The 18446-nt window shown below is 42.1% G+C and overlaps 1 protein-coding gene across 1 annotated transcript in view; it reads right to left on the reverse strand.

The window, feature by feature from the left end:
• Positions 1–18446, reverse strand: part of BCL2 (BCL2 apoptosis regulator) — a 97142-nt gene that overhangs the window by 5041 nt on the left and 73655 nt on the right. The window lies entirely within an intron of this gene.

Below are 18446 nucleotides of genomic sequence, written 5' to 3' on the forward strand. Positions count from 1 at the left end.
CAAACATACACAAAGAAAGTAGATGAACCTTCATTCTCCAAATCTTTCATTTCCACTGGATAAGGAGCATCTATATTGCAGGTCAGCTTCACTGAAAATAAGGCAGTATTTGTTTGGTTCCCTTGGGATGGGCTCAGAAGACTTCGTGTAGTAGCCACAGATGTTTCATCCTTATGAACTGAAGTTGTCAGGGTTGTGTTACACCTATGACAATCTTACACAACTGTCACCAAACAGGGTGATGCCGTGGTCCAGTGCTCCAGGAAAATCTGGTTGTGCACATAAGCACCAAATGGAAAGGCTGTTTAAGTGGCAAAGATAAAGTTTTTGTGACTCATAAACAGAGTGGGATTTGACCGGGCAAATGATTGTATTGGTGATACTCTGCACGTAATGCCTTTCTTTCCGGCTGCAATTCCTAATGAGCATGAAGCTTCAGAGCATTCCTGAGAGACAGATAAATCATACTGTATGGCACGAAAGCAGTAAATAGCCCAGCTGAATGACTTTTAAAATGTGACAAAATTGATAGCATCATTTATGGCAACTCTTTTACTGTGTGCCCAATTAAGGTCTGCTTCCAAGCTATTGAAATAGGCTCATGAAACAGCCATCTAACGTGACGGTTTCTGTCTCTACTTTTATTACCCTAGACTTCCCATTTTTGGTAGAAGTTAACATTCTCTATTACAGTTATAGTGCCTTTAGCTGTTTAGCAATGTTATTATGCTAGGAGGTAACCTGTCTTCTAATAATGCATATATTGCTAAGGTTTACAGCAGGAATTGAGGAGAGAAGGGTGTCCATTATTGATGTGAACCTTCCAACCGAGTAAATGATAATCAAATTCTGTAGTTAATTTAGTAGTTAATTACCTCATCAGGCGTCTCTAGTTATTGTTAGAAGAGGCGCATTTGTGGTTTTACCACGAGAGGGCGTGTAAGGTTTTTTAATATTTTGACTTCTATTCACAAGACACTGAGTGAGATTCAAATAAATAATAGATATTTGCTTCCAAAATGTGTCATTACATTGAGTAATACTGGTGCATGTTGTAGGTCAGAGTGGATGTAAGCAGGTAAGACTTGGTAACAGAACAGCCACAGGCTCTGGCCAACCGAGTGACGTGAAAGCACGTCTGCCTCTTGCTATTTCTCAATGCCTGTTCCTCTAGGCAATCATTTTCCAGCTTGGGTTTCCAAAGGTATATTCTTAAGTGAAAGCAGCTTAACCTTTTGTGGGGAGGATGGAATGTTTTAATGCAAACTCTTCATTTCAGAGAGAAATTGGCAACTTTTGCTTAGCTGCCTGTTTTTTGACATAGACATTTGCAAACTCTGGCCTTAATATTCTGCTGTGCTGTTGCAGAGCTGAAAAAGCACACTCAGTTTGCTGTGCAGCTCTTTGGAAAGCTGGTTTTATTTCTCCTTAAGGCTATGAAGTAACACAATATCCTAAAATGTTACAGACTGGGCTAAATCCTGTTGTCGCCAGTACAGACTCACTGACTTCCATGGGAGCCCTGTCTGTACAGGGAGTTCAAGATCAGGCTTTATAAAAATACAACCAGGGTAAAATTCAACACTTGGTGATATTATTATGGGTGGAAAAGAGAGGAAATGAGAAAAAACCCCTCATGGAAACACAAGTCATGTGAAAACATTTAAACGTTATGGTTTTCATGGTTTCTTTCTGTGGGGAAGGTCTCACTTCTGTATATTCATGACAGTTGATGCATACACAGTATCAATATCAAAATGAGCATATTTTGTGCCTCCCTTCTATCCCAGTTCAGGAACATTCCTTCCAGTTTTTCTGTGAGACCATTTCCAATTATTCCATAGAGCTTCTGGTACTGGGTATGGAGATGGACAGAGAGGAACAGTAAAACTTGGATATAAGACAAAAATATGGCATAACCTATGGCTCAAAAGAGGAATGTTAACAAAAAATGTGCAGCATGCAGTACTTTTTTGTCTGAGATTATTACAATAACATGAACCCAACCTAATGGTGTCTGCACTATATATTACAAGTAGCTCTTTATGATGGTTCCCCCTCCCCTTCTCAAACATCCTGATTAGGCCTATTTCCGAAGCTTGTTTGAACAGCCTGTCACTATTTGTTTAAGTTTCAAACCTGTTTTAAATAAACACATGTCCATTTTATGTACTAAAACACGGGGGGTGGGAGAAGGGAAGTATGACCCATTGCTGAAAACTATTTTAGCACAAAGAGAACCCTAAACAGAATCTTAACTGTTTCATAAGGTTTTGTCTTCTGTTAACCCATGTATTTGTCACTGGATTTTTGTCACCTGAACTGCTCTGTTTAAAATAAGAGAATCTCAGCTAAAGTAAATAAGATTAGGAAAATTGTTTGAAACACTTGATGTCCTTTGAAAAGCACTCCTAATAATGAAAGGAAGGGTCCCCTTGGCAAATAGACCAAGGCAAGTTCTGGCTTGGTCAACGTTTCTGGAAGTCTTACACAATTGGAAAGAAAATCATTGCAGACCTCGCTTTTAAGACCTTCAAAATTTAATGGGAAGTTATATCCTGGATGTAAAATTATATCAGGGCTGTTAAACATTATATGGAAAAGAACTCTTCATTCAGCTCTGTAACTTTTTAAAAAGCCATTTCTTAAGAAGCTTTTATTAAGTCAGATCAGTCCGTTGCTGGTTTACTGTGCAACTTGGTGTTGACTGTTTCCGTGAAGCAAGAAAGGTGCTAGTGGAGAAGGGAAAGATGCTCTGCCTGAGCTCCTCTTAGGCACCAAAGCACCTGAGATGCCTGCTTCACCTTGCCTGTTTTGACTGGAAGCTACGAGGACTGCCCCAAGGGCACCCCTTTACTGCCTTCTTGCCCACTGGATTATATATAGGGAGGACAGAGCATGTTCCTGGCCAGAGTTCCAGGGATTTGCAGGGAGCTCAGGACATAAGTGTAGTTTGTCACTCCAGGAGGATTAGGAGGCGTAATAGTGCACTGAGTCAGGGCAGTCTCAAAACAAAGAGATCACACTATCCCACTCTTCCGCTGGCCCAAATTCGGCAGCTCTGATCCAAGAAACAAATGTCATCTTTAATTACACGGGCATTCTTTGCTTGTGGAATGAGCCAAGTTTGTTCAGCCTCGGTCCTTTTGCAGCTCAGCTTGCACCCCGGTCGGAAAGGCAAGGCACAGCTCCTCGGTGGCAGAGGAGGACGTACTGCCCACAGGCTGAGCCCAGAGAAGCACTGTGGATATGACAGCTCCTTACCAAAACCGTGGAGGGAGAAGGCAATTTCTGCCTGGCATTTCTGACCGAGGGGGCGGCAGGGAGAGCAAACATGAGGAAGTAAACGCTTCCTTTTTCTACCTGAATCAAACAGCTGGTGAGGAAGTGACTTTATTTCCCTCGTTATCATTGGGTTGGCAGGATATCCTCTTGAGCCACAGTGTATTGAATGAAGAGCCAGAGAGACTTCCATTTTACTGTACGGGAATTGCCTTGCAGCTATTTTACACTGCCCTTTCTGTGACTCTAAAACAAACAAACAAATACACACTAGCCCCCTGCTTTTGAAGAAACCTGCACAGGTCTGAACAAGGCCACTTTGCCGCCCAGTACGGGAGAGGGAATGGCATTCACGCTGATGCCAAGGTTTGGCAACTGAATGACTTTTCTGTCACCCCTGCCTCCACACAAATGACATAAATTCTCATAAAAGCTTTTGTTCCCGGCATGGTAACTCATTTCAGAAAGAGTATGGGAAGGGAGGGAATGGAGGGGGTGGACGGAGCTGGTTAAATCGTCCCATGTTTTCTATGCAGTGAAACCTCATTAAAATGTCATCTTGCAGCTAACGAGAAAAGTTCTTGGAACACAAGAAGTAGACAAATGTGTAGCTGTTCTTTTCCCAAAGAGTTTATGAGTCTTTTATGCAAGCCTAAGTTGTGAGTACATGCAAATAAGGGCAGCTCAGCCCTTGGCTGTGCTGTGCCGATCCGAGGTGTGGCATTTCACAAGCTCCGTATCTTTAGAGAGGCCGATATCCTTTTACACCTGGGAGTGCCGACATGCAGGTAGTCCTGCCAGGTGCACATTAACAAATTACAATGGGAAGGAAAAGAAGGTGTCACCACACAAACCTTGCTGATTGTGGAAAAGAAAACCTGCCCGGGGAGTAGCTTTGGCACGTGAACCCCTGAACCAATTCCCATCTGGGTTTTTTTTCTTTCCACCTTCACCTTTGCTCGTGGTAGAAATTTGGTCTGTTTTGGAGACATGGTTCAGTGGTGAGCACAGCAGTGTTAATGGATGGACTTGATGATGTTAGAGGTCTTGTCCAACCTGCTATGATTCTGTGATTCTGTTTTGAATTCTCTGTTTCTGCAAGCTGATGTGTTAGATGCTGGGTGCATAGACTTTTTTTATTTTGCTTCTCCAAAACAGTGTTGTCTGAGGTTTCTGACTTTGAACAAAACTGGTTTTCATCACAGTAGTAGTAGTAGTAGTAGTCTTGCCTAACTTCTTTGCTCCTTGTCCTTACTATCTATTTGTATAAATTCCTACATCAGTGAGCCCCCCTGAGATTTTGGGGCTCTCACTGCAAGGCTGTGTGAACTGGCATTAGTGGAAATATTATTTACATGACTGACTAAACATCACTCGGAGACATCTAAGGTGCAAGGACTGACTGTGGTTAGGTTTGCCCATGAAAAGTGATGCATCTGCTTAGAAATATATAAATGTGAGTAGTTACAGTAATGGTGATGGCTAGTCCTCCTGTCTGTGCTCCTAAAGAGTGACCCTGCTGGCAGGCAGGTTTTCCCCAAACCCCTGTGAGATGAAGGGTAAATCCAGGCTTTGAGGAATAGTCAAGCCACATCTTTAAACACAGGATTTGTAAGGTGTTGATCACTACTTAGCTTGGATGGAAATCCATCCAGTGTTCAGACTGGGCCACATTCTTGTCAAACCAAGTCAGCATGAGAACTGTTTCAGTAATTTAGTCTTGGCGTCTCTATTTAATTCATTTAGACGTGGTTCTGCAATATGCAAAAGCCCAGACATAATGGAGGCTGCCTCGTTCTCTTATTCCTGGAAAGGCCCACACTATAAAATGAGGTATTTCTGGCATCAGGATAACATCTGTAATGTCACTGCAGCAGCTAGCTGGTGGTATTTGATGGGTGCTACTTCTGAGGGAGCACTATTAACAATTATGAGAAAAAGAAGGCGAGCTGGCCTTCTGGACAAAATACTGTGTTCAAACAACATGATCAAAGCTGCTCTATCTGATCCTTCACAATTTTCTGATCTTTTGTAGGTTGATAGTCCTACTCAAATAATTTGCTGGTTTATTTAATTTTTTGAAGGTATCTTACTTAAATAGAGTCCTATAAACTGTTCTACCTAGAAAACAAATGTGTCCCTACACATGAATCTCATTTGCACTAAAACCAAGTCATTAGTGGGCCATATTCTTCCCCAAATTATCAAACCCATTCTAAAGAGTTTACATTCACATGCAACAGTAAATTTAGTGACACACATCTGTGGATTTGTGAATCACTTTGAAGGAGAGAGCAAATGTCATAGATCTGCTGGAGAAACTCATCTCACCCTGTAACGTTGCTCTTATACCTGCATCCTCCAAAAGGAGACTGGATGCATTAGGACCCCTGTCAAATCTTCAGAATGGCTTTAAAAAAATAATGACAAAATGGGCTTGAATGTCAATGCAAGCCTGTTTTTCTCTAAATCTTAAATTCTCTGTCTTGCTCGTAACTGGCTTTCAATATGCAAATAGCCCAGCAAATTTAAAAGCACAATCTCTGAAGATTTGTCTACAGTGGATGCTGCACTGACAGTAGAGGGAAATGTGAACACATCCCCCATTATATTCCCTGCCTGCTCCAGGGGCTTGGGCTGCTCTTGGGCTGCCGCAGAAGAGTTAAATCATGTAACTGCCTGGGAAATGGGAAATGAAAGTAGCTGCTTGTAGAAGTGCTCAGAGTGCTGTGGCACAGTGTTTGTCCTCCAGGCCACGGAGACTTTCATTTAACAAGCGCATCTAGCGGTGCCGGGCTCAAGGCACAGGTATGACCTGTGAGGAAGCAGAGGAGAGGACAGCAAGGTGGCAAAGCTGTCAGCCTGGGGAGGGACCTGGCTCAGGGTGGCCTTGGCCAAAAAAGGCTGAGTGCACGTGTGAACCAGATGGGTGAAATCCAACTGGTCTGAGCAGGTTGTCCCATCAACTGCACCCCGAGGGACCAGTCATGCGTTTTTCTGCTGCTTGTTTTAACATCCCTCAGGGATTTGGTCCATCTCATGTTTGTTGTTTCAACACTCAGTTCTGATCAAACCCCTTTGGCTTGAGAAACTCGTGCTCAGCATTGAGCAAGAGTAGGACAGAGCCGGAGTGGTGGCCTGGCTGTTCCATGGTGCTCTGTGGTGCTCCATGGTGCTCCAGCAGCAAGAGACCATGTGGAAGTGCCACCCAATCTTTGCATGACTTGATGCAGGCACTTGGTTTTTTTTCTAAATCTTGTGACAAGCAACTGATTTACAGGGCCAGTGAGACAACAAAGCTAACATTACACTAAAGTGACCTCACAATAAATCTGCAATTTAATGAGTAAGTGCAAAAAAAGGCTATACTGTAGACTTCAATGGACAGTTACATTTCTACCACCAGACACCTGGAAAATACGAATTTGCCCATGTGTTTTCTTTGGCAGTCTACACCTCATTAGCGGCTCAGACCATTTCTGCTCACCTGGAAAAGCCCTATTTGAGGCAGAGAAGAGGCAGCATTTTTTGGTCATTGCTGTCTTTTGCCATGTCTTAAGTCAGCCCTCCCACCAGGAGGCCTGTGGGAGGCAGACAGGTCCTGGCAGTCTGACAGAACGCTGCAAATTCTCCTCTCCAATGTGGTGCATGTGAGAATAGGGCCTCTTGGTATCTTTCTCCATATTATCATCGATTCACAGCTAAGTGATAATGGGAAATTAAAATAAGGGGAAGTTCCAGGTCTGCATCGGCTCAGAAGAGAGTGGTTTTAATTGGGTGCCTCCCCACACCCCACTTTTTGTCCTTTCTGTCCTGTTCACCACTTGCACAAAAACCTGAGACCTGGTAGAGAAATGGAGGATGAAGGAGCAGGGAAAGGAATGAGCAGAGTCTGCGTAGACTGAGGCAAGTAGAAATTTGGACAAAATGAACTAAATGGGACAGGTGAAAACTGTTGTCAAAAAAGCCGAACTTTTAAGCCAAGACAACCTTATGCGTTGCCTTGCCTTATGGACAGGGGGCTCATAGATTAAGGTGGGCTGGTAAATCTTCAATTTTTGGGTTCATCCAGAAAGTCCTTTCGTAAATGTTATCAGGTAAGAGCTAACAGGGACCACATGAAAAAAAAAGGACCAGTAAGAGTGTAAGAATACAAGCCAAGTCACAAACAGAGTAAAGGACTTTGTTTTGTTATTCAAAACAGCTCAAATTCATTTGCATACACAGTTGTAATTAATTAACTATGACCATTAGATTTATTTAAATGCCACCCAGCAAAATCAAAATATGAAGACCTAATAAAAGGCAAACCATCTCTGCCTCTCAACCTCCAAAACCAACACCAAAACATGTAACAGGCATCCTGCAGAAAAACTGGGATCTTCTCCCATTCAAAGGAAGTACCACCAGGATGTTGGAAAGCAACACACCTCCTGTCCATATGTATACTTAAATTCTTCTGTAACAAGAAATAATGTCTTGATGATATAAGGAAGGGCACAAATTCTGTGTGTTTCCTTTTAGCAGGAAGCTCTAAAACTGAAAAATATTAGACACTGGTAGCAGGAGAAAAAGTGCTATCCTTTAAGTACTTCAGGGGCTTTGCTGGTGTCACTGTTCTGGCCATATACCTGGATGGAAACATGGCTCATACCAGCTGCAGGAGTCTGCCAGTATGGTTGAAGTACCTCCCAAACAATGTGAGTTATACTGGCAAAAGGGCTTCTCTCCGGTCTGAGTCTACCCAAGTCTACATAGTGGGGAAGGGAATCATGCCAGAATAGTTATCTTTGTAGGCTAGGGATGTGATTTTTTCCCCATGAGATAGTTGCGCTGGCCAGACTTTGTCATGTAGACCCTAGGAATTTTTATTTGCAAAATAAGACTGTAATTTATTTTAACCAGATGTTCAGCGCTGATCTGTGTCTGTGCATTCACAGCACACTCCAAGTAATTTTTACTGTGAAAGACACATACCTTGGACACTGGTAAGATTTTAAAAACATAATGCTGAAACTTTAAGACTGTGGTGGGCTTTCCTTTCTTTTTGCTGGTAATGGGTAGCTCCCAATAAAATAAGCTGGTGTTCTGGGTGTTGAGTTTTGCTCCTATCAATCAGATTCCCCACAGGCCCTGTATGGCGAAAGCCTCCACTCTCCCAGGTATCAGAAATTCACATCAATTGCTGGAGCAAGTCATGCAGTTCCTTACAACCTAATGGTTGCTGGGAGAATAGAGTGAGAGCTGAAATGACCTGGGATCTCTCTTTTCTCAGTAAAAAGCAGGAGGTACGAGTGCCAGCCCTCTGAATAAACAGATCCCTCTTTGTTTTCTTTCATGCCTGGTGTTCTTGAAGGGAGGCAGGGGCTGGGTCTGCTACAGGACAGTGATCATCAGAGTGGTCACGTAGCTGTCACTGGAGCCTGATGTACCAACCACTATCAACAAGTTACACATACAGATCCTTGGGAACAGCTGAAATACAGCTTAGCCTGCATTCCTATGGCCAGTCATTCAAAACAGAAACTAAAGGATTTAGCAAACTGCTGCTTATTTTTTTTTCATAAGCCTGCATGTCCTTGCAGATCATTCACAAAGGATTCCACATTTATATTTCCTGTTGACATCCTTTGAAAGGGAAAATGCCAATGGAAATCGGATCTTTTAATCAACAATTTTTGCGGACAGCAAGTTGGATGAAAATTCATGAAGGATAAAATTCTATCATTGTGACCTTGAACTAAGATCACAGGGAAGGAGAATGCTGTTAACTTAGGCAGGAAGGACTGGTAATTACTTCATATGTTGGTGTTTCCGAGTCAGTAGAAATTTCATGCAAAATTTCAGATACCCAAAGGAAAGAATATAAAACAAAATCAGGACTGTCAGCCAAGGAAACAAAGAAGCAACACCTATGAAATTGGCCTTGAAAGCTTCCCCAATTTCTAAAACAAGTAAGACCCCACAGATCAGAAACTGCAGATTAAAATTGATATGAAGTCCTTCATAAATGTCATAATTAATTTTTTTAATTCTTCTAAGAGCAGGTGGGAGCACACAGCAGAGCGCAGTTCTACAGAGAGGAAGGGAGAGCTCACCTCAGGGTCAGGGATAGGGGTGCAAACACCGTGGTTATATTAGAATAGTACTCCAGGCAGACTGAATATTCCTGCTGTGAAACTAGCACAACCACTGCTCAGAGGCAGCTCCAGAATCCCTGTGCAGCGCTGTGCTCTGCCGTGTAGATGTGCCCTGAGGCACTACTGGAGAAAAAATGATGAATCCTGCTCCTGCTTCTGGCGTTGCCTTCCCCATAGAGCAATGTGAGCTGTGACTCCTGTGCCAGCAGCTGCTGCTGAAAGCCTAGTCTCTCCTGCCCAGTCACTTCAATGTAGCCTCAAGAATTTCATTAACACATTAATCTGCAATTAAAGTGCTGCCCTGGCTTAAGAGCCAGAGGAAGTGATTACAAGGGCTGAGGAATTCATGTGTGGTGTAAGGAGAGGCACTAGATCTGGAAGTAGGTACAGCGATCACCTAGAGGATGACCACAAGTAACTCCTGTGTGCAATCACCTCCCGCTTCTGTCCCTCTTTGGGTGATGTTCCATGCACATCTCAATGCTCTTTTCCTTGGAGTTCCGCCATTGTTGCCAAAAGGCTTCTTCTCCCCCGAGATCTTCCATCACCAATATCTGCTGCTCCTACCCCAACGTGGGAAGGCCCAAAGATGGTTTCCATCAGCTTTGCATCAATAGGGGCTTCCTGCCACAGTGGTAACTCTTAGCTGGCACTTTATGGCTGGAATCCAATGTGTAAGCGCTATAAACCCACCCAGGAGCTGCCTTCAGAACCTCCTATAATTAACTGTTGCTGCTATAAGTTTAGACAAACCCAGGAAATCACATGCAAAATTCTGTCTGATTTGCTATCTAATCATCTTCTATCTAGGTTCTTATACCACACACATTGCTGTGGTATCTGAGCATCTTGGTGCCTGGATGCAAGTCAGATAAACCCCTTCTAAGCTAGCTAAGCTGCAGTCCTGACACTTCTACACTCTTTTGCAGCCAACACTTTTGCTACAAGCAAACTGCAAAGAAGCTTCCTCAAAGATATGCTGAACATACCAGCTTCTCCTGTCTTCCTTTCCCAGATAATGTAAGGTTGGGAAATTTGCCAAGCATCATGCTAAACTGAAAGAGACATTCAAATTGCAGTGAGTGCATGAGCCAAGGGAGTCCAGCCTGCCAGAATGTTATTGTAGTGTTCTCAAGAAGTTCTCGGCATTAAGACTTCATTTTGTTGTGTGCCTGTCTGTCTGGTTAGGAGATGCTCCACTGGAGACCAGAAAGTCATTGCTTCCTCAATATTAAATATAAGTGTCTCAGCCAGCTACAAACCAATTGTTAACTTCAAACTTTTGAGTCAGTTTTGTTTCTTTTTCTCTCAAGATTGGAGGTGTTCGATCCTGTGGTTGCTGTCACTTGAAACAGAACTTCTACTTTCAGGAGAATTTTAGATAATACCCTTTTCTTATGACCATACAATCGAAGCAAGAACACAGACAGGGACCAATAGTCAAAAAGGCGATGAAAAAAAGGTGTATTATTTCTGGATGAGAAATAATAGATATGGGTTTGACTGGTTTAAGAACAAGTAAAGGAAAAGTTCAGAACTTATCTACACTTTTAACAGTAAAGAAGCAATCCTCCCCCCAGGAGGAACCATTTATACTGATATCAAAGTGTATTCTGACTCAACTGAAATACGTTGTGCTGGTGGGAGACAGTTAAATCAGCAAGATTTTGTCTACGGAAGGGTTTGCACCAGTGTAACTTATATCCATAAAAAAGGTCGGATACATCAGCAACATGGGCACACATTAGGGTGCACACCAGGCATGAAACATTGGGAAGAATTTGCAGACCAATGCCTTGGGCTATTTTACATATCTGTGTTGTAAAAGACAGATGTCCATAGTGTCATCTGTATCTCCACAGTGAGAGCAGTTAAAATACAAAGAACCTTCAACCTCCATCTAGAGCAACACAAGCATCAAGAAACTACAAGCAAACCAAAGCACCTTCCTTTTTTAGGCCCTTTACTCCCACATTTACTTTAGCCATAGAGCTGGGGGAGGGGGTGAGGGAAAGAAGCTGAACTGAGCCGGTAATCACAGCATTAAGTTGATTTGACTATTAGAAAACTTTAATTTCAATGTTCCCGATAGGGTTTCTGGTATTTATTTCCTTATTTACTTCTTGAGCCTATTTAATACTTTGACCTGAAGGAAGAAGAATTCATACAAGCAAGAAGATTAAAGGTTCAAATTTGTTAAAGATGAAACAAATCTATTGATTCATTAAAGGCCAGTGTTCTCAGTGTTGCCAGTGATAGTATCATGCATTAAACAGTTAATATGCTTGAAGAAAAAAAGACATTTTCAAGCACAGGTTATAGATGGCTTTTGATTGAAAAAAAATATACTGCTGCTTTGCATCCTTTCCTCCCGATGTTTTCTGTCCCATCCAAATGGCCCTCCTACACATGCAAGAACCATTAAAGGGTCAGTGAGTCTCTTCTCATGCCGACCTGACCCTATATGTTGGTTTCAGTCTAATTTTGACATCTGTGTTCACTCCAAAGTTGTACCTCTGAATTTGCATTCCTTTCACACGTTGGGGGCTTTTTATTTGCTTTGTTCATTTAGTTGCTTTCCTTCGGGTGTGCATTTCTTCTGTCATTTCTTGTGTGATTCCTTCTTCCTCTGGCTGTTTAACCTTACTTCCTTTATTACTTCTCTCTTCTCTATTCACTTTCAGGCATTCAGTGCTGCCTTGCAGGGTTTCCACAAAGCATTTGTCCATACACAAGTTATGCCTTTCCTTGATGGTATGTTGCTTATTTCTGTCTATCGAGCAGAAGTTAGTGGAGACAAACACGTGATTGTCATCGTGCCAGCTAATCATGCTTGAGCTGTGGTCCCAGCAGGTTTTAACTGCAGCTGGCTGCCACAACGCTGAGCATAGCCTAGGTGGATGTAATTGCCAAGTCACCGCAGGCATTGTGCCAAAGGGACTCTTCAAGGTTGTGCTGTGACACAGCGGTAGCCCGCAGTGAGACTAGCCCTGACTAGTACTCAGTGATAGTTCAAGACCCAGTTTTTGTCTCGAATAAACCCAAGTTGAGGTCGTGCTCCTCTAGAGACAAGCAGGACTTGGGTAGGAATGTTTAAAACAAGGCTTAATCCAACACCAATTATGTCAGTTTTGCTGTGAAGCCAACACCAAACCATGCTCAGAAAGCAGGGATACCTGGGCACGGTACAGCTGGACACCTGCACACAAAAACCTCCTGTGTGGAAGGCACAGCGCGCCTGTATGATTTATCAAGGAGCTGGTGGTGGCTGAGCCATATGAGAAGTTCTGTGAAGGCTTTCGCACTCCTGGGAGGAGGAGCAGCTCATAAAGCTGTGTTTATTACTTCACCTCTGGCCAATTTTTAAGGGAAGATTTAGGAGGAGGAAGATGGAGTTTCTCTTTGTTGAATTTTTACATGTTAAAATACATACTTTTGCCACAGAGGTTAAAGAAAACAAAAAGAGCATCACCTCAAAGAGGTGAAAGTTCGATCCCTGAACTGCTACATCAAATTAGGTTTCTGGTTCACCTAAGCATTAGTACTCAGTGAGTTAGCTACAATCAGCTTGTGATTAATACCTGACTTAGGAGTAGTTTCTTCCGACTTTCACTTTTCCAAGATAGCTTTGCGTCAAGTGTTAAGAAAATTGCTCTTCTAATTTGTGTGTCTCCTGATCTATTTGGCCAGGCTTAGGGGAGTAGCCCAAGTCCCCATTACCACAAATCTGTTAACAATTCTTTTGAGTTCAACAATGCTCATTCTGTTTCCTTTTCTTAAGCTGGATATTAGTAACAAAGACCTGCTAATGTCTTTACTTTTCAGAAGCTGTAAAAATGCTTTGGAATTTCTACTTTAGCATTTATTTATTTGTCTTCAGAGATTCAGTTGCACAGCCCTTCCCACTTACAGTTCAGCTAAATAATGTTCGTGTTACCCTTCTATACAGGAGTATTTCCTCTACCTCCATGGCCCAGTCTTTCTTTCCTGAACCGTTTGTAGGTAGATAATTATGTTGTTCCACTACATTTCCCCACCACCCATTGCTATTAAAGTCATCCTCCATGGCAAAATACTTTGATTGTTCTTTTGCTTTTAAGCTTGTTACATTTGTCTAAATAGTTACGCTATTCAACTCCTTTTTCTGATACCTTCCAGTTTTCCTGAATTCCCTTTTCTACATTTACCAAAATTACGACTCTCTGATGGTCGTAATTGGCATCATGTTCTCTAAATTCACAAGACACTGCCATATATACAGATGTCTTTAATAGACATATCTGACTAATATGTTCCCCAGACGCTCATAACTTCTGGCTTATTTGCAGGATCTACTTCTGTTCTGGTCCTCTCCATTTTCTAGGCTTTCCTTCAGTCAGTCACTGTACTCTATGTCTAACAAACTGAAACACCTTCTTGCACAGTCTGTTCTGGCCACGCTGAGAACTGGCACAGATCTCAGCGCTTCATCAGACTTGCATATGAAACTGGGAACAGCTGAGTCAAAGCCATTTGCCCTGTCTTGCATGAGAGTTTGCTGGCTCGCCAAATGATGCTACTTCCCAGACAATTTCTCTTACTTACTGGTAAGAAAAGTTTATCCAGTGCCTCATAATATCCATTGGTTGGCTGAAATTAGGAAGCTTGCTGAGCTCGTGTTTGTCACAACCATGTTCCTGGGGACAACTGGGGTTGCTCACCTCACCAGTCTCATCCTGACCAGTGGCAAAAGTCAGCTTTAGTTGCAAAGAGTCGCGCTGTCTGCCAGATCTGACCCTCCACTCTGCAGCCATCGGGAGACTGGCTTCTTAAAGCAAAGCCTTGGCCAGCTCGTGCCTGAGAGCCACCCTTCCCCTCCCAAATGACCTTTCAGCCTCTGAGCTTCCTCAATTTGTCACAGCCATTTGTGGGACTTCAGAACATTTGAAAGTAAAGAAGCAGAAGCTGTGTCAGATCAAGGGCCCTTAAGGTAAGATATCTTAACCAGTTCCATAGTCAAAATAAGAGTTACTGTCTTTTTATCTACTTGCTTGTGTTAATAAACTGTTTTGCTTTTGGCTGGGCAAACAACTGTTCAGTACTGTATAGCCCATGCGAGTTTCTTCTCACTGTCACTGTAATGCATCCCACTCACCTAAATATTCAAAGAATATGCTTTCAAGTTAGATTCCTAAACCTATGAGTAGACACACCTGAGTAGACTAAGCTTCACAGTGGGGACCTCCTGCCTTGGTGGTCTGAAGTTAGGCAGGTGCCAAGTACTGGAAGTCTTGGGCCAAGAAATACACTACAAAGCTACAGTTTGGATGGGGACAGAGGAAGTCAGTTAAATTCCTGATCCCATTTCTAAAAGGTTAATATTATGCATTAATAATCATTGCACTGATAATAATTTAATTACAGCTGTTGGGATTTAAGAAATCTTTTCTGAAAATGGTGTTTGAATTTTCTGCACTCTTTATTTGACAGGGATCAGAGTAGAGCAATAAGACTATAAGAACACAGAAAACTTTTCAATAGGGAGAGCACTGGAACAAGCCATTTGGGAATGTAGCCTTCCAACTGAACAAGGAGTCAGTGAGTGACAGGGAGAGAGAATGCGCAGATGGAGGTTCAGCACTCCCAGTCCTTATCATGCAAGAAATAGAAGGATTTCAATAACATAAGGAAGGACAGGAAATTCAAAGCTGGTAAGACAGCATACTTTTGCATGCCATCCTCAATTATTATATAAAGTGTTTAAATTAGATAATTGCTACAGAATGCTGAGATGAGAGTTTAGTGAGCTTCAAAGAATAAGTAAATATTTCTACAGTAAACAAAAGCCGAAATGATAGGAATAGTAGTAGTAATAATAATGGTGGCAATAACAATAATAGTAATAATAGTTGTTATTATAATAATTATAATGAAAGGCTTTTGTTCGAAGGATTAAATAAATCTCTGATTTTTGGGATTAGTGTGAGATCTTCAAAAGGACTATACAAGAGAGGGGGAAGGGTGGGAGATGACATTATCCTAAATCCACCTCTTGGGGCATTTCTTTGCCTTCATTTGAAGCAGGTGGTGCCCAGCACAGGCACAGACAGAGTCTGTGCTAGATTGATCCTGATTCCAATAAAGATGGACAATTTAAAATAATTATGTATTAGCTAAGCAGGGGGTTTTTGTGTCCTTCAGTGTTTATAAAGACTTCCTTCTATTTTTTTTCATGTTCATCTAACAAAAAGACTTTGATTGAGATGAAATTCATGTATTCTTAAAGTAAGAATTGTATAGAAATTTGAAAAAATTCTATACAAACAAAATAGTACCTTTAACTTAGGAAAAAAATCCAGTATGTCTTTTTATCTGCAAAACTATTTTTTAAAAATTTATTATTAAAAAAATGCTGTAATTTAAATGCAAGGCATAATGAAAGGTTGAGAAAAGAAGTTCAAACCAGATTTTAAGAATGGGCAAGTTCTTTAATCTTAAAAGGAACATTTTCATAAACTATTTAATGAAAACTAAAAAGTAAACAGAACAAAAATTAGGTTTTGTTTATGTGCTTTATCCAAATTGAAGGAATAATAATTCAACATGTAATGACAGTAACATAAAGGGAAGAGGCTGTATTAAAAAAAAAAAAGAAAAAGAAAGAAAGACAGCTCTGTTCCTTACTTAACTGAAAATAAAGCTAAAAAGCTGGTAACAATATGGAATTCAACCATGTGTCAGCGTATAAAATGCTACTGTTTACGTAGGGCCGCCTTCACTCCTTTGTCCAGCCACAGACACTGTGATGGGTCAGTCATGGGTTTTTAACTGAATTAATCACAGCAGGGGAGGACGCTCTTCCCGGCTGCTCTGAGGACCACCCCTGCATTCCTGCTCTGTTTGAGGCTGGAGTGAATGCTGCAAGAGGCCACAGAAGTATGGTTGATGGTACTGGGGTGGAAAAGGATTCACCACACTGTAGACGGGCAGCTGGACCCTGTGGCTGGAGCCAGGAGCAGAGGGGCAGGCTGGGCACAGGTATCCTCATGGAAGGACACTGTAGGAGCAGGGACACAGAGACACCGTCTCCCTTCACGTGGTGGTGCTACAGAAGACAGCAAAATCACATCGGTCTGCAGGACTTTTTCAGTCTTTGCCTCTTCTCTACACTCCCTAGAGAACTCCTCAGTTTATTTTTATTTTTCAGCCTTCCTTGAATCTCTTTCATTTCCTCCCCTGCTTAATTATGCAGCATTACATTATATAATTTAGACAGAAATACACAAGCATTTTTAATGACATCAACTCTTTTGAAACAGCTTCACGGAAGAGAAAACAGCTTGTATACCTGTCGTGTGCCACGGGATAATGCAGTAGTGTCTTTCTCACCATCAGCTGTGCTTTCCAAACTCCCCTCCCCCCTCCCTCAAGTACTTTCACTCACCCCTTTTCAGACCACTAAGCAACCACTGCCAATCACCCTTCACGCCCCATCCCACCACTTTCGCTCTCAGTCATTTGCCCACTGCCTGTGAATCTGTCAGGACTTACTTCACCAAACCATTACAGACACCCACCCCTTCTTAATCACCTCCTGAACCCTTTCATGCGGGCAGGGATATTCATCAGTTGCTCAGCTGCAGCTCTTGGTACTGTGGCCAATGCAAAAATTTCAGAGAGAGAGAGAGAGAGAGAGAGGAAAGAACCAAGTGATACAGGCACTAGGTGGGAAACTCCTCAGGCAGAAGTTTAAGCAGGTATGAGTGTCTCGGGACAGTTGGGGAGTGCAGGAAACTCATCTGCTCGAAGCACTTCTGCAATGCAACAACTACACCCAGAGGCAGGTCCCCTTGGGTTCAGTAATTACAATGATTGAGAAAGAAACTCTTCCAGGTGATTCAGAGAAGCAGCCACCTAATGTGGCTACCCCCACACTGCCCTCCGATGAAACCTCTCTTCCCGTCTATTGAGCATACAGGGAAAGTCCTTGCCTACCTACCCGAACCAGAATCCCTCATTTGTCTTTGTATCTCAGTGCATCATCTGTGGGTGGTGGTAACAAAGTGCTTGTCTGGGGCCCATGGAGAAGTGTTCCTGGAAGGTGAGAGCTACAGCAGCTGCGGAGAATAACCCACAGTGGGAAATGACAAGTGCCTCTGCATGTGCACAGAGCTGGGAAGTCCCCACAAAGGGGGTGTCCACGCCTGCTGAGATCAAGCACAGACGCTTTTCTCTCTGTTTCTCTTGTAAAAAGGGTCATGGTATTTCCTTTTGGGAATTGTGTAATGTGGCAAGTCAATTTTTAGCTGTGTTTATCTTAAGTGGTTTTATATTCTCGCATTAGTTTGCTAGAGTAAAAGAATCTTCCATTTGCGTATCTCTTCAGTTTTTGAGGGGAAAATGACCAGAAGAAGAAATTTCTCAACAACTCTTCAACTTGAACACTGCTTATCTTTTCTTTCAGCCTACTGTTGAATGAAGTACCATTTCAAGCTAAGGGAGGCACTATTTGACAGAACAAAACATACCTCTCCACGCCCGTCAAGTTCAAGAATATCTGGAGGGTACTATATTCACATTTACTAACTTACAGAAATATTATGCAGAATCCAAAGATACTTTTCCCTGTAAATAAATCTAATGTCTAAACACTGGAGATACACATATATGTATATGTATATACATATGCATATTTTATATATACATATATATATACACCACAATACATGTGTGTCTATGTATGATGCTGAACAGTCTGAAAAACTAAGTGAAAAACCAAGACTCATGCAAGGAAATTAAATCTAGTATTCTGTTACTGTTTTCCCAGCTAACGACCATCCTCTAAAATAGTCCGGTTCATTAGTAGAGTACACCACTGAGTGGTTACCGATGCAAAACATCCATCTTACACGTTGTAAAGGCTCAGTGCCAGAGCCTGCACTTCCTGTAAGCACCTGCTTCATCCACAGCCCTGAGGTCAACAGAAAGAGTTCTCTTGTTTTCATTTGACTTTGATCAGGTCCTCAACATTCTAAAGTGAACCTT

The sequence above is a fragment of the Chamaea fasciata genome, unplaced genomic scaffold, assembly GCF_029207755.1.
Source record: "Chamaea fasciata isolate MVZ Bird 193981 ecotype frontalis unplaced genomic scaffold, bChaFas1.0.hap1 SCAF_1, whole genome shotgun sequence".
In the NCBI taxonomy this organism is placed as follows: domain Eukaryota; kingdom Metazoa; phylum Chordata; class Aves; order Passeriformes; family Sylviidae; genus Chamaea; species Chamaea fasciata.